Here is a 14,921-nt window from a genome sequence, read left to right on the forward strand (position 1 = left end):
TGCCTTACAGTGCCAGAGACCTGGGTTTGATCACGACCAGTGGTGTCTGCACAGTGTTTGTACGTTCTCCCTGTGTCCGTGTGGGTTTTCTCCAGGCGTTCTGGTTTCCACACACACTCCAAAGATGAGCAGGTTTGTAGGCTAATTGGCCTCTGTAAATTGTAGATTAACCCTAGTGTATTGGAGAGTGCTGGTGTACGGGGTGATCACTGATCGCCACGGACTTGGTGGTCCAAAGGGCCCTGTATCTGCAAAGTCCCACACATTCACCCACCCTTCTTTGACTTTCATTGCATCCTGGTTCACCAACAGCCTGATATTGAACATCCCATTTTTGTGTTCCAATCCAGCTAAAGCAGTGTTTGTAACTTCCCCGTGCCCTTCAAAGCTCTGATATGCATTTACATTTAGGTCACTTCCTTCACGCTATTATTGACAAACGTACCTATTCCAGATTGATTCTCGATGTTATAATTTCTTCCCTTCAGTCTCTCCAACTCTTCCTCATCCTTTATAAGGCTGCTCCTTCAATGACTTGCTCATTTTCTAATTGGATTATGCAACTTTTAAAATGCCTCGTCTCTCAGTATCTTTACTCTTACACTCCACAAAATGTCAGAGGACTGCCCAGCAAAGATACTAGAGGAACAAGATGGACCACTCTGTTGAAATCGCCTATATTGAAGTGTAGTACGCAAAGGAGCGTAACATCCGCCATTTTAGTAGGCAAAACCCGCCTCTCGCAGTGTAATCAGTGTTTTGCGGAACAGTATGTGTGATGATACCATTAAAATGCAAAATATATCTCAACTATCAATTCACAGATTTTTGTTATTTTTCTTTTAAAACGTTTCTGCCTACTAAAATGGTGCCATGACGTACTACGGTTTTAAGGGTCGAGTGGTCTATCTTGTTCCTCTAGTATCTTTGCTGCCCAGTAAATTGAATCTAACACATTACTTTGTTCAAAAACATTTTTATATTGATTTCTTTGCTGAAACTGGAGATACAAGAGACTGCAGACACTGGAATCTTGAACAAAAGAAACAAAGTGGTGGAGGAATTTGGGGGGTCAGGCAGCATCTGAATGGAAGAAGGGTCCAGACCCGAATCATCATTTGTCTCTCCCCTCTACAGATGCTGTCTGACCCACTGAGTTCCTCCAGCACTTTGGTTTTTGTTCTTTGCTGAACCTTGGAGCTTTGGAAAACCACTATATTGGAACATTTATAACAATATATATAGCAAGTGGTTGGTCACAAATTACAATCCTTAAAAGAATATACAGCAAATAACGCATAAGCCACATTTGGTTGATTTAGAATGTACCGATGAAATTAGAAATTTAGTTTAGTTTCGAGATACAGCGTAGAAATAAGCCCTTCGGCCAACCGAGTCATCATCGACTAGCGATCCCTGTCAGCTAACATTATCCAACACACTCGGGACGATTTACAATTTTACCAAGCCAATTAGCCTACAAACCTGTATGTCTTTGGAGAGGGAGGAAACCAGAGCTCCCAGAGAAACCCCACGTGGGTCACGGGGAGAACTTACAAGCTCCGTGCAGACAGCACCCATAGCCAAGATCGAACCCAGGTCTCTGGCACTGCAAGGCAGCAACCCTACCACCGTGCCACCCTTATTATGTAATATTAACATTAATGAGCTTAAGACTGAATATTGCTTATGAACCCAATTATTCCCGTTCAGAGAGAGGTTGAACAGGTTGGGTCTTTATTCTTTGGAGCGTAGAAGGTTGAGGAGGGACTTGATAGAGGTTTTTTAAATTTTGAGAGGGACGGACAGAGTTGACGTGGGTAGGCTTTTCCCTTTGAGAGTGGGGAAGATTCCAACAAGGGGACATAGCTTCAGAATTGAGGGACAAAAGTTTAGGGGTAACATGAGGGGTAACTTCTTTACTCAGAGGGTGGTGGCTGTATGGAATGGGCTTCCGGTGGAAGTGGTGGAGGCTGGCTCGATTTTATTATTTAAGAGTAAATTGGATAGGTATATGGATAAGAGGGGATTAGAGGGTTATGGTCTGAGTGCAGGTAGGAGACTAGGTCAGGGAGAGTGGTCGGCGTGGACTGGAAGGGCCGGATGGGCCTGTTTCCGTGCTGTAGCTGTTATATGGTTATATGGTTTATTCTTACGATACTGCATTGTAATAGTAATATTATGTTCAGATAAATTCATGTGAGAAGATTTTGTAAAAATCCTTCTTCATAATAAGTAGGTGTCCCAATAGTGCAGTACGTACATGCAGCACTAATAATGGAGTCATAACTTAAATCACCATTACAGTTAAAGTCCCATCCCCCTTTTGTAAACTGAGATTTGTCAGGTAGCCAGAACCAAAAAAAAAAGAAGGCTTTGGGGTGAACTTGGTGGATACAAAATCATGAGAAGCATTGACAAGGGTCAAAGACTATTTTACCCGGGGTTGGAGTGTCTAAAACTTGAGTGCATTGATTGGAGGTGAATGGGGAAAGAGTTAAAGTGGATCTGAGGGGCAACATTTTCACATAAAGGGTGGTGAATGTGTGGAACCAGTTGCCAGAGGACTTGGTGGAGGCAGGTACAATAACAATGTTTAAAACAAATTTGGACAAGTGCATGGATTTTAAAGGTTTAGAGAGATATGAGTAAATGCAGGCAAAAGGGTCTAGTGCTTATAAGCAACTTGGTGGGCATTGACAAATTGTTCCCAAGGGCCTGTTTCCTTCTCTATGACCCACGTTGCTGAGGCAGGTTGGTTGTGAGATGGTCTCTCCATCCAGAGAGAGGTGTTTGTGCAACTCTTTCTCTTTCCAACCAGTAGATGTGAGAAATTATCTTTTGTTAGGCATGCTGAATTTAATCAGATTATGTTTTTTTTTACCCCTTTGCTGCATTTCCTTTACATTATGCTGATGCATATCTATATACTAAAACTCTCTTCTCTCCCGAGATGCTGCCTGACCTGCTGAGTTACTCCAGCATTTTGTGAATAAATCAATTTGTACCAGCATCTGCAGTTATTTTCTTATACTAAAACTCTCATTTGTTTGTTTGTTCCTGAACTAGAGCCAAAACGGTACATGATAACGCCACAATTTTAGGCCCACTTTACTCACCGTCATCCCTTTGGTGCTAATGGAAGAAGTTTCATTGAAATCGGTGTTATATTTTTAAAGTTATTCACATTTTAAAGTTTAAATCTACCTCCTAGGGAGGGAGGGGTTGGAGGGAGGATGAGGGGGATGGAGGGGAGGGGAGAGGGGGAGGGGGAGGAGGGGGTGCTGCACTAATACAAGAGGTTTGGGCCCTAGGGGTCCACTTGGTCAAGTTATATAAAACACTGTCAATAAGCATGATGTCCCAAGTTGTTATGATTTTGATTTAAATGAAATATGCCAAAACATTGTGCTTCATTCACCCTGTTTGTTTCAACATGTGAGGGTGTTCTTGCATTGTTAATTTAATCTACTTTGAAATATGTATGTGCAAATAGTGGTTCTATTGATTGCATCAGCTGAAAAGTGTTGCCATTCTGCTTTAAATGTTGCATTTGCTTCAATTGAAGGGAAGTCTGTGGGAGGCGAGCTGTGAATTGTACTGAAAAGTAAGTTGGCATCTGTCAAGATAATATGGTGTTGCATTATGGCAAGATATAAATTGGGGAAAGTCATCAAAATATTGCTGGTGTAAACATCCCCATTTACAAAATGCCACATCTGTAAGGATTGCAATGGTTATTAATTAACCTGCAGATTAATATTAGCCCCTTATCTACACAACCGTTGTTAACCCGTTGCCAGAAATCTTAAAAGTAATGAGGCACAATGACACTGCCATTAACGATGGGATTGTATTGGGCCCAATCGGGCTGATTCAAAAGCAGCAATACTGGTACATTTGTCATAGTCATACAGCGTGGTAACAGGCCCTTCAGTGATAAAGTGAGCACACACAGGTAGGGGATCCCAAACCTAGAGGGCAAACGTGAGAGGTAAGAGGAATTTCAAAGCAACCTTTCACTTGGGGATAGTCCACATATGAAATGAGCTGCCAGGTGGATATAATTATTGTAGGTACAAAGAATTGCAGATTCTGGAATCTTGCGTAGAACACAATGTGCTGGAGTAACTCAATGGATCAGATAGCATCTCTGGACAAAATGGATGGGTGATGTTTTAAGTCTGGACCTTTCAGATTGTAGTGGGGGCGAGAAAGCTGGAAAGGTGGTGGAAGGAAGGACAAAACCTGGAAAGTGACAGTTGGATACTATTGATGGTGGGTGGGTTGATTGGCAGATAGTGGGATAAAGGCCAGAGATGAGGCCAAGGTGGTGCTGTGGGAGGGTTGCTGCCTTACAGTGGGTCTGGCAACATCTCTGGAGAGAAGGAATAGGTGACGTTTTGGGTTGAGACCCTTCTTCGGATTGATATTCAGGGAGAAGGAAACTAGGGGTACGAAAAGGTGCAGAACAAATCAGCACAGAGAGAGAGCAGTGACAGAGGGTTGGAGAGAGGAGGAGAACTTATTCAATGTTGGCAACTGCGCAAGATTCCAGCAATTGGAGGTGGCCGTCAGAAGTAAGGGAAGGTGCATTCATGCGCCAATGTTGAGGAGGCATCGGAGCGATCGAGTGCCAGAGTGGGCCGCTGGCAGCCCTAACGCAGCCTGGGGCTCAAGTAGATCGGATACCTCTCCTAGTGGCTGAGAACATATAATGGATGCAGCCCACAGTGGCATAGAGCGTCGGAGGTTATCAACACACCCACTGGCCAGGCTGTCACTTTCAGCTCCAACCCAGTGCCACTGCCAGGACAACAGGGCCTAATGGCCAAGCTAAGACTCAAACATTTTTTAAAAACTGAAGGGTACAAGATGGCATCCGAAACTTTGCTTCTCTTGTGTACTGGCTCAGTGTGGTGTTCCATCTTCCACTCTTGTACTTAGAATGATTGTGCCGAATGTGAGGCAGGATTGTCTCGGAACTGTATGAAAAATAATAATTTCACTGTACATGTGACAATGAAGTACCATTGAAAAGATCAAAAGTGCCATTTGGACTGTGATTTAATTTCTAACCCAGAGAGTTAAAGGAACTATGTTGATCACTGTAGCACCTTTTTATTTTTGTCAGACTACTTGTAAACAGATCTGGGTCTTCCTAACAACCCATCCTTTAATTTTGACAACATCAAAGATAAAATTGCCACTCACTGTATTAGTTCATCATAGTACTGTATAAAATGGCCTATTGTCAAATCCTCTGTCCATGTTTTGAAATTCTGAGCATCTACAAAAACTGTTTTATAACAGAATCTCAGCTCACCGAGCTGCCTCTTGACCAGACTGCGCCTTCAAAATGGTGTACAAAATGTTGTATTCTTTGTTACTGCTACACTGAAAATGTTCAATGTAATTTGGTTCCTTTGATACCCAATCCTGTCTCCATTACATTTAGGGTTGCCAACTGTCCCGTATTAGCCGGGACATCCCGTATATTGGGCTAAATTGGTTTGTCCTGTATGTACCGCCCTTGTCCCGTATTAGGCCTGGGGGGGGCGCTGTAGGCCCGGACAGTGTAGGGGCAGAGGCCTGGGCACAGCCTAACGGAGGTTGTGTAGCAACCCGCCTCCCGGCCCGGGCGACTGCCATTGGTGGAGCGGGAGCACGTGGCCACTGGCTGGGTGAGGTCTCGTGGGGCGCGGGGCGGTGATGTTACCTATTGTCCCTTATTTGGAAGTTAGAAAGTTGCTAACCCTAATTACATTCACTCTCTGTCCCTGTGACATTTTACAGTGTGTACCACCTACAAAATGAACAACATCCCATCAAGTCATCTTTTAACAACATCCATCAAACTTGTAACTTCTACCACTTAGAAAGACAAGGGCATGGAAACAATACCAACTGCAATTTGCTCTCTTGGTCATGCATCATTCTAACCTGGAAATACATTGTTGTTTCTTCAGCATGTATTATTTCTTCATCGCAACTGTCTACTTGAGGTTTAGGTATTATTGATGAATATACTGAGGTACAGTGAAAAGCTTTGCTTTGACACTATCCACACAAATCAGATAATACTATGCATAAATACAATCAAGCCAAACGGTACAATCGGTATAGCGAAGGGAAAGATACAGAGTGAGGAGTATACTTATCATATCAGCTTTGCAACACACGTTCCAGAGACGAAGTGCAATGTCTGCAATGAGGCAGAAGATGATCAGATTGTACCCTAGCTTATGGAAGAACTGTTCAGAAGCTTGATAATGGGGGAGAAGAAGCTGTTCATAAGTCTGGTGGTGCATACTTTCAAGCTTCTGTATCCTCTGACTGACAGAAGTGGGGAGTTGCTGCTTTACAGCGAATGCAGCGCCGGAGACTCAGGTTCGATCCTGACTACGGGTGCTGCACTGTAAGGAGTTTGTACGTTCTCCCCGTGACCTGCGTGGGTTTTCTCCGAGATCTTCGGTTTCCTCCCACACTCCAAAGACGTACAGGTATGTAGGTTAATTGGCTGGGTAAATGTAAAAATTGTCCCTAGTGGGTGTAGGATAGTGTTAATGTGCGGGGATCGCTGGGCGGCACGGACTTGGAGGGCCGAAAAGGCCTGTTTCCGGCTGTATATATATGATATGATATGATAAGAAGGTATGGCTTGAATAAGAAAGCTCTTTGATTATGTTTCCTGAGGCAGCGTGAAGTGTAGGTGGAGTCAATGGTGAGCTGTCTGCTGTGTGTGTGATAGACTGGGCTGCATCCACAACACACTGCAACTCCCTTTAGTATTTGACACATTATTTCTGGAGCACCCTACGCTACCACATTGTGTGAATAAGTTCACCAGAAATGCTCCTTACCCATCCACTTTGTGGGAGTATCACCAGCAGAAATACTCCCTATCTTTCCACACAGTGGAAGTATCTTCACCTGTTCAAGGACACAACTGGGCATCTTCTACTTGGGATGCTTTGAGCTAATACAGAAACAGGGAAGTTGTGAAATCATTCAATCAGTAGAGCTCAACTGAACATCTCCCTGAAGTACGCATCTTTTTAATTTACGAGGGCCATCTTTGAGCTGTGGTGGAATAGCAAGATGTGACATTGGTTTGTATTTTTTTTACCTTTTTGACAAGAGGTAGCCTTTATTCCTTGTTATTTTGATGGAAAGTGCTTACTGAGTATGCGTCTGAATCCTTAGATTTCTCTCACTATTTTGGATCCTTTCCCCACACCCCCTTCCCAACTTAGAGTCGTAGAGTCATGCAACATGGAAACAGGGCCTTCGGCCCACCCTGACCAAGGTGCCCCATTTATACTAATCCTACCTGCCTGTATTTGGTCCATATCCTTGTAAACCTTTCCTATCCATGTACCTGTCCAAATGTTATTTGAATGTTGTTATAGTACCTGCAACAAATATCTTCTCTGGGAGATAGACACAAAAAGCTGGAATAATTCAGCAGGTCAGGCAGCATTCCTGGAGAGAAGGAATGGGTGACGTTTCGGGTCGAGACCCTTCTTCAGAGCTTCTCTGGCAGCTCGTTCCATGTATCCACCATCCTCTGTGTGGCGAAAAAATTGCCCCTCAGATTCCTACTAAATCTTTCCCCTCCAAATGTATGTTTAAAACTTTGTCCTTGGATGCCCAATACCACTGATAACCTGTCTCATTTCCTACATCCGCTGGCCTTAACATCATTCCTGCTGGATTTTTTGCTCTTGGACACCGTATATATTGAAACAAGCTGGGGCTTGCTTCATTTCCATTCTCAGGGTTTAGAGTCATTGAGTGATACCGCGTGGAAACAGGCCCTTCGGACCAACTTGCCCACACCGGCCAACATGTCACAGCTACACTAGTCCCACCTGATATTTTAATATGACAAGCAAATTGATTATTGCCAAATAATCTAAATTATTTAAATTAATAATTTAAATTAATACTGACTAGCTAATTAAATTATTGCATCGTATAGGAGGCGCATTCCCAATCTCGTTGTACCCCTGTACAATGACAATAAAGATATATTGAATTGTATTGTATATTGATCAGAAAAATAATACAAAACGCAGGCACCTCTGCATCTTCCCAACAAAAACTGACAAACTATAACATGAGATGCAAAGTGATTTTCACTTTCTGTTGAAAGAGTTTTCATTCAGATTTGCAAATTTTACACTGATGGTTTGAGGGCATGAGATTTAGCTATGGAGGTCTTGTACCTGCGGTTAATGCCATATGAAGGTTACAATCTGACAGTTTGCAAAGATAATAAACATTGTGTTGAAGGACTCAGCGTTGGTAACAGGACAGCTTTCCGCTGACAGTATAGAGCCACGTTTGGCATGTGCCTGTGAAGCTTTGCTGTCCTTCACTAGAACATGTTGCGGTGCTTGCTAAGCAATCAGCTGACCTCCATATTGATTTCCAATCTATTCCCAGTTGTGAAAGTTTTTTCTACTCAAGAGCCAGCAGGTCCAAACTCAAACCTGTTATTATCAAAGATGTTTTCTTTGTCAGAGTACAAACAATGTACAGGAAGAGACACGTTTGTCAGTTCAGATTGCTCCATGCAAGTGTTTGGTTGATTTGAGAGATACAGAATGGCAACAGGCCCTTCAGCCCACAGAGTCTACACAGACCATCGATCACCCATTCACACTACTTCTGTTATCATCCCATTTTCTCATCTTCTCCCTGCCCCCCAAACGCCATTTACAGAGGTCAATTAAACTGCAAACCCACGTGTCTTTGGGATGTTGGAGGAAACCAGAGGACCAGGAGGAAACCCAAACCCTACCACATAGGGCCGATGTGCAAACTCCACACAGAAAGCACCCAAGATCATGATCGATCCCTGGTCTCTGGCAGTGTGAGGCAGCAGCTCTAACAGCTGTGCCTTAAATGTTGTCATTGGTAAGCTGGTTAAATCTTAACATTAATCAATTCATCAGACATTTTCGGAGGGAGATCGGTCTCAGATTTTAAACAAAAGGAAAATTTGGGGAAAATAAAAAATTTCCACCATCAATTCAACTTGCAGTTACACACGTTATCAAGGTTGCTCTCATCTCTTTCCTCCTTGTGCTTCTTGCATTGTGGATGTAAGGAGTGAAGAGCTATGTAAAGGAAAACTTAAAATCTAAAAATGCGATGTCTTGTGCAAAGCATCCTAAAGCTGAGCTACCTACCAGGCACTATTAAATCACCGGGGATGTGAAAAAACATGTAGAAGTTAGTGGAGAAAAATGTCTGGAACATGGAGCAGTACAATTTATCTGCTGAACTCGCGTGGCACGGTGGCACAGCAGCAAAGTTGCTGCCTTACAGCACCAAACACCCGGGTTCGATTCTGATTACAGGTGCTGTCTGTAAGGAGTTTGTACGCTCTCCCCGTGGCAGCGTGTGTTTTCCCTGGGTGCTCCGGTTTCTTCCCACACTTCAAAGACGTACAGATTTGTAGGTTAATTGGCTTTGGTAAAGATTGTAAATTGTCCCTAGTGTGTAGGATACTGCTATTATACGGGGAGCGCTGGTCGGCATGGACTCAGTGGCTGAAGGGCCTGATACTCTAAACTAAACTAAAATCGATGCCAAGGTAAAGTAATATCCTCTGCCTGTACATCGTCCTTATCTCTCCATTCTCTGCATAATCCAGGTGCCTATCTAAAAAACTCTTAAAAAGCAATATCATATCTGCCTCCACCATCATCCCTGGCAGCACATTCCAGGCACCCACCACTCTATGTAAAATACTTGACCCTCCCATCTCTGTTAAAATTTGCCCATCTCACCTTAAAACTATACCCCTAGCCATTGACATTTCCACCCTGGGGAAAAAGCTGCTGATTGTCTACCCTATCTATGCCTCTCATCTATATACTAAAACTCTCGTTTGTTATCTTGTTTGTGACTGAACTTCAGCCAAAATGGTACACGATAGCGTGACAATTTTAGGCCCACCTTACTCACCGTCATCACTTTAATGGTAAAAATGGTAGTTTTATTGAAATTGGTCTTATATTTTTTAAGTTATTCACATTTTAAAGTTTAAATCTATCCTAGGGAAGGAGGTGGGAGGAGGATAAGGGTGATGGTGTGGGGGGAGGGGAGGGGCAGAGGAAAGGGGGAGGGAGGGGGGGAGGGGGAGGGGGGGAGGGGGAGGGAGGGGGAGGGAGAGGGGGAGGGGGAGGGAGGGGGGGTGGAGGGAGGGGAGAGGGGAGGGAGGGGAGAGGGAGGGGTTGGGGGTATGGAGAAGGGGAAGTGGGGAGTTGGAGGGGAGGGAAGTGGGGTAGGAGTGGGTGCTGCACTAATGCAGGAGAGGTTTGGGCCCAACGGGTCCACTTGGTCTTAACATTATATATTTCCATCAGGACTCCCCTTAAACTCTGGCATTCCAAAGAAAACAATCCAAGTTTGTTTCACCTCTCCTTGCAGCTAATACGCTCTAAGCCAGGCAACATTCATCCAGGCAGCATGGGAATATGGGAAACTCTCTTTAGATATTGAGACCACACTGACCCTGATGAATATGAGAAATGATGTGGATTTTATAAATGACTCTTTGGCATTGATCTCCTCCTGTCCCATGACAATTCAATGATTCCATCAGATGATCTCTGGTCCATTCCTCATTTGAAGGAACTTGCTAAATCTGTATTCACTACTGGAACCAGCAGCCTGTTGTACAGGTCCACTATTTGGAGGAAAAAGATGATTTCCTAATAATTAACTTTGTTATAATAACGTAAGAAAATAAGAGTAGGAAATAAGTTAGTCCCTCCAGCCTCCCCTGCCACGACTGTAACAGATGCACCCCTCATCTCCTCTTTTGCCCCTCAATACCATGACCTTTACAAAATACATCTACTTCCTCATTAAAAGCCTCCAATGATTTAACTCTACAATCCTCCAGCGTAGAACATTCCAAAGATTCACCACCCCATGTGATAAAACATTCCTATGCCCCTTGGGTTTAAATGACTGCCTCTTAATCGCAGTGCTATGTCCCCCCTTTGAGATTCTGCCTTCTTTCGGAATGATCTCAGTATCTAACCCTTTCATGTCCCTTCAGAATCTCGTATATTTCAACATGATCGTTCCTCATTCTTCCAAACTCCAAAGGATGGAGTTCAAATTTCTTGAGAATGATGTGATTGATTGGACATTCTCTCATGCTAGGAATTGTATTGGTGAATCTTTCTTGTGCTGCCTCCAGTGGCCATATGATCTCTGCTAACTTTGTGGCTATTTCTTCTTTTCAACCTATTTAATCAGAGCAAATTAGCTGCACATCAAATTATCTTCTGAATATATTGGTCCATAGTTTCCTCAGAATTGCCAGGAATTTTGTGTTTAGCTGCAGCAATCCCAGGTAATTGTCAGACTGCTTAAACTTCCAAGTGAACATGACAATAGACAATAGACAATAGGTGCAGGAGTAGGCCATTCAGCCCTTCGAGCCAGCACCGCCATTCAATGCGATCATGGCTGATCACTCTCAATCAGTACCCCGTTCCTGCCTTCTCCCCATACCCCCTCACTCCGCTATCCTTAAGAGCTCTATCCAGCTCTCTCTTGAAAGCATCCAACGAACTGGCCTCCACTGCCTTCTGAGGCAGAGAATTCCACACCTTCACCACTCTCTGACTGAAAAAGTTCTTCCTCATCTCCGTTCTAAATGGCCTACCCCTTATTCTTAAACTGTGGCCCCTTGTTCTGGACTCCCCCAACATTGGGAACATGTTTCCTGCCTCTAATGTGTCCAATCCCCTAATTATCTTATATGTTTCAATAAGATCCCCCCTCATCCTTCTAAATTCCAGTGTATACAAGCCTAATTGCTCCAGCCTTTCAACATACGACAGTCCCGCCATTCCGGGAATCAACCTAGTGAACCTATGCTGCACGCCCTCAATAGCAAGAATATCCTTCTTCAAATTTGGAGACCAAAACTGCACACAGTATTCCAGGTGCGGTCTTACCAGGGCCCGGTACAACTGTAGAAGGACCTCTTTGCTCCTATACTCAACTCCTCTTGTTACGAAGGCCAACATTCCATTGGCTTTCTTCACTGCCTGCTGTACCTGCATGCTTCCTTTCAGTGACTGATGCACTATGACACCCAGATCTCGTTGAACATCCCCTCTTCCTAACTTGACACCATTCAGATAATAATCTGCCTTTCTATTCTTACTTCCAAAATGAATAACCTCACACTTATCTACATTAAACTGCATCTGCCATGTATCCGCCCACTCACACAACCTGTCCAAGTCACCCTGCAGCCTTATTGCATCTTCCTCACAATTCACACTACCCCCCAGCTCAGTATCATCTGCAAATTTGCTAATGGTACTTTTAATCCCTTCATCTAAGTCATTAATGTATATCGTAAATAGCTGGGGTCCCAGCACCGAACCTTGCGGTACCCCACTGGTCACTGCCTGCCATTCCGAAAGGGACCCATTTATCCCCACTCTTTGCTTTCTGTCTGTCAACCAATTTTCTATCCATGTCAGTACCCTACCCCCAATACCATGTGCTCTAATTTTGCCCACTAATCTCCTATGTGGGACCTTGTCGAAGGCTTTCTGAAAGTCGAGGTACACCACATCCACTGACTCTCCCCTGTCAATTTTCCTAGTTACATCCTCAAAAAAATCCAGTAGATTTGCCAAGCATGATTTCCCCTTCGTAAATCCATGCTGACTCGGAATGATCCTGTTACTGCTATCCAAATGCTCAGCAATTTCGTCTTTTATAATTGACTCCAGCATCTTCCCCACCACTGATGTCAGACTAACTGGTCTATAACTACCCGTTTTCTCTCTCCCTCCTTTCTTAAAAAGTGGGATAACATTTGCTATCCTCCAATCCATAGAACATTGAAAAATGATCTCCAATGCTTCCACTATTTCTAGAGCCACCTCCTTAAGTACCCTGGGATGAAGACCATCAGGCCCTGGGGATTTATCAGCCTTCAGTCCCATCAGTCTACCCAAAACCATTTCCTGCCTAATGTGGATTTCCTTCAGTTCCTCCATCACCCTAGGTTCTCCGGCCCCTAGAACATTTGGGAGATTATGTGTATCCTCCTCAGTAAACACAGATCCAAAGTAACGGTTTAACTCGTCTGCCATTTCTTTGTTCCCCATAATAAATTCCCCTGCTTCTGTCTTCAAGGGACCCACATTTGCCTTGACTATTTTTTTCCTCTTCACGTACCTAAAAAAACTTTTGCTATCCTCCTTTATATGGAATTCTAAACTTCCCGAGAGATTCTCGTGGGTAATCTGCCTATTGCATATTGGCTTCCTCGTGGAGTCTAATGGCAGAGAACTACCATCCTGTGGTTTTTCGGAAGTTACTTGGAATTTCTGCCCTTTGACTATGCTTTTTGCACATGCCCAGTGCAAGTTCAGTAAGTCCATGTATTTGAACCGTTTGGAATGTGTGCAAGGGAAAGAGGCAAATTAGATTTCAAGATCAATTTATTGTCACATGTACCAATTAAGGTACAGTGAAATTTGAGTTGTCATACAGCCATACTAAGTGAAAAGCAACATACACACGGTAAGGCAACTCGAGCAGAAAACGATCATTGAGTCACATAAGACTCGGAAATCAAAAGCTCGGTTAAAAAAATGGTGTTTTAGGAATCTCTTATTGAGCAGAAGGAAAGTGGAGAGATGCAAAGATGGTGGGAGGGTTTCAGAGCTTGGGGCCTTGGCAGCTGAAGGCATGGTTTACCTTTGGTGGAGTGACGAACTTTGGACTCCAGAATTGGAGAAGCACATATCTCGGACGCTATTAGGATTGGTGGCTTTGGGAGCGGAGAAAACATTAGAGTTTGCTTGTGACTATGGAATAATAATGGTAAGACTATATTACTGTGCAAAATAATTTTTTAATATGCGATCTCCACTAAACAATATGTCGGTTGTAGAATTCTGCTGATGGCAGCTTGATAAGATAAACAAAGACTGGCTTAATCCTGATTTTTGGATAAGATAGTGTTTGGTATAAATGACGTAAACAGTCCTTACATGGAGGTGTTGGGTTTGATGATTTGATGATTGGCTATCATATGGATACTCCCCTCTTCTTTGGTCATTTGTTCACCTGTCTGTGATGCAACCAGTTCAAGGACTTAAGCATAACAGAAACATAGTTACTTTTCAGTGTTAACCTCAAAGCAACAGGCTGAAAGGAATGTGTTAAGGTAGAGTTGGTTTATATAACTGAACAAATGTGCGTAATTAATATTTTATGTAATGAATGTATGTAATATATATTTTATTTCTTATTTTTAGTATCTTAGATGATCATAGACTATTCATACTTAATGTGCTTTCCAACTATTTAATTTGTAGTTATGGGATGTTTATATCAATATTGTAGTTGAAATGTCAGATAAATCCACTTCTTTAAATTGAAACTTTGAACGTTGGTTAATTTATTTGTGACAGGTCTTTTGGGAAACAGAGGCTAATTTTCAAAAGGAAAATTCTATTGAATAACTTATACCCTCAACAAGAATTTCAAGGAACTTTGGATTGGGTTTTTCTTCAGTTTATATTTTAAGTTGCTTTTACGAAGGAGTCCTTTCATCAAGCAACACTCACTCAGAATTGCACTGGATAATTTTCTTTCCTTTATTGTTTGTTGGAAGCACAGGAATGATGCAAATGGATAAAGTGGCAGAATGATGAAATGGATATTATAAATGAGTCTATGAAAAATAAATCTTTTAAACATTTTATATTTGAGAAATATAATCTGCTTTATTATTTTTTTTAAACAATAGCTTTGCAGGCAGAAATGTATATAAAGGCATTGTTGAAACTATCTTGCACAAGGACGTTAATTGGCTTGGTGTAAATGCAGAAATTGTCCCTAGTGTGTGTAGT

At 42.8% G+C, this 14,921-nt stretch overlaps 1 protein-coding gene across 4 annotated transcripts in view; it reads left to right on the top strand.

Annotated features, from left to right (window-relative positions):
* slc38a4 (solute carrier family 38 member 4) overlaps window positions 1-14,921 on the top strand; it is a 93,016-nt gene that overhangs the window by 24,767 nt on the left and 53,328 nt on the right. Inside the window, exon 1 of one of the 4 annotated variants that reach the window (XM_078417289.1) lies at window positions 14,147-14,233. The exons of 2 other annotated variants lie outside the window; for them this stretch is intronic. The gene's annotated coding sequence lies outside the window, so the exon portion shown is untranslated. Of the gene's footprint in view, window positions 1-14,146; window positions 14,234-14,921 lie in introns of those variants that run through there. One more of the 4 variants, XM_078417292.1, reaches the window with a different exon arrangement.

The sequence above is a fragment of the Rhinoraja longicauda genome, chromosome 20 (assembly GCF_053455715.1).
Source record: "Rhinoraja longicauda isolate Sanriku21f chromosome 20, sRhiLon1.1, whole genome shotgun sequence".
Classification (NCBI taxonomy): Eukaryota; Metazoa; Chordata; class Chondrichthyes; order Rajiformes; family Arhynchobatidae; genus Rhinoraja; species Rhinoraja longicauda.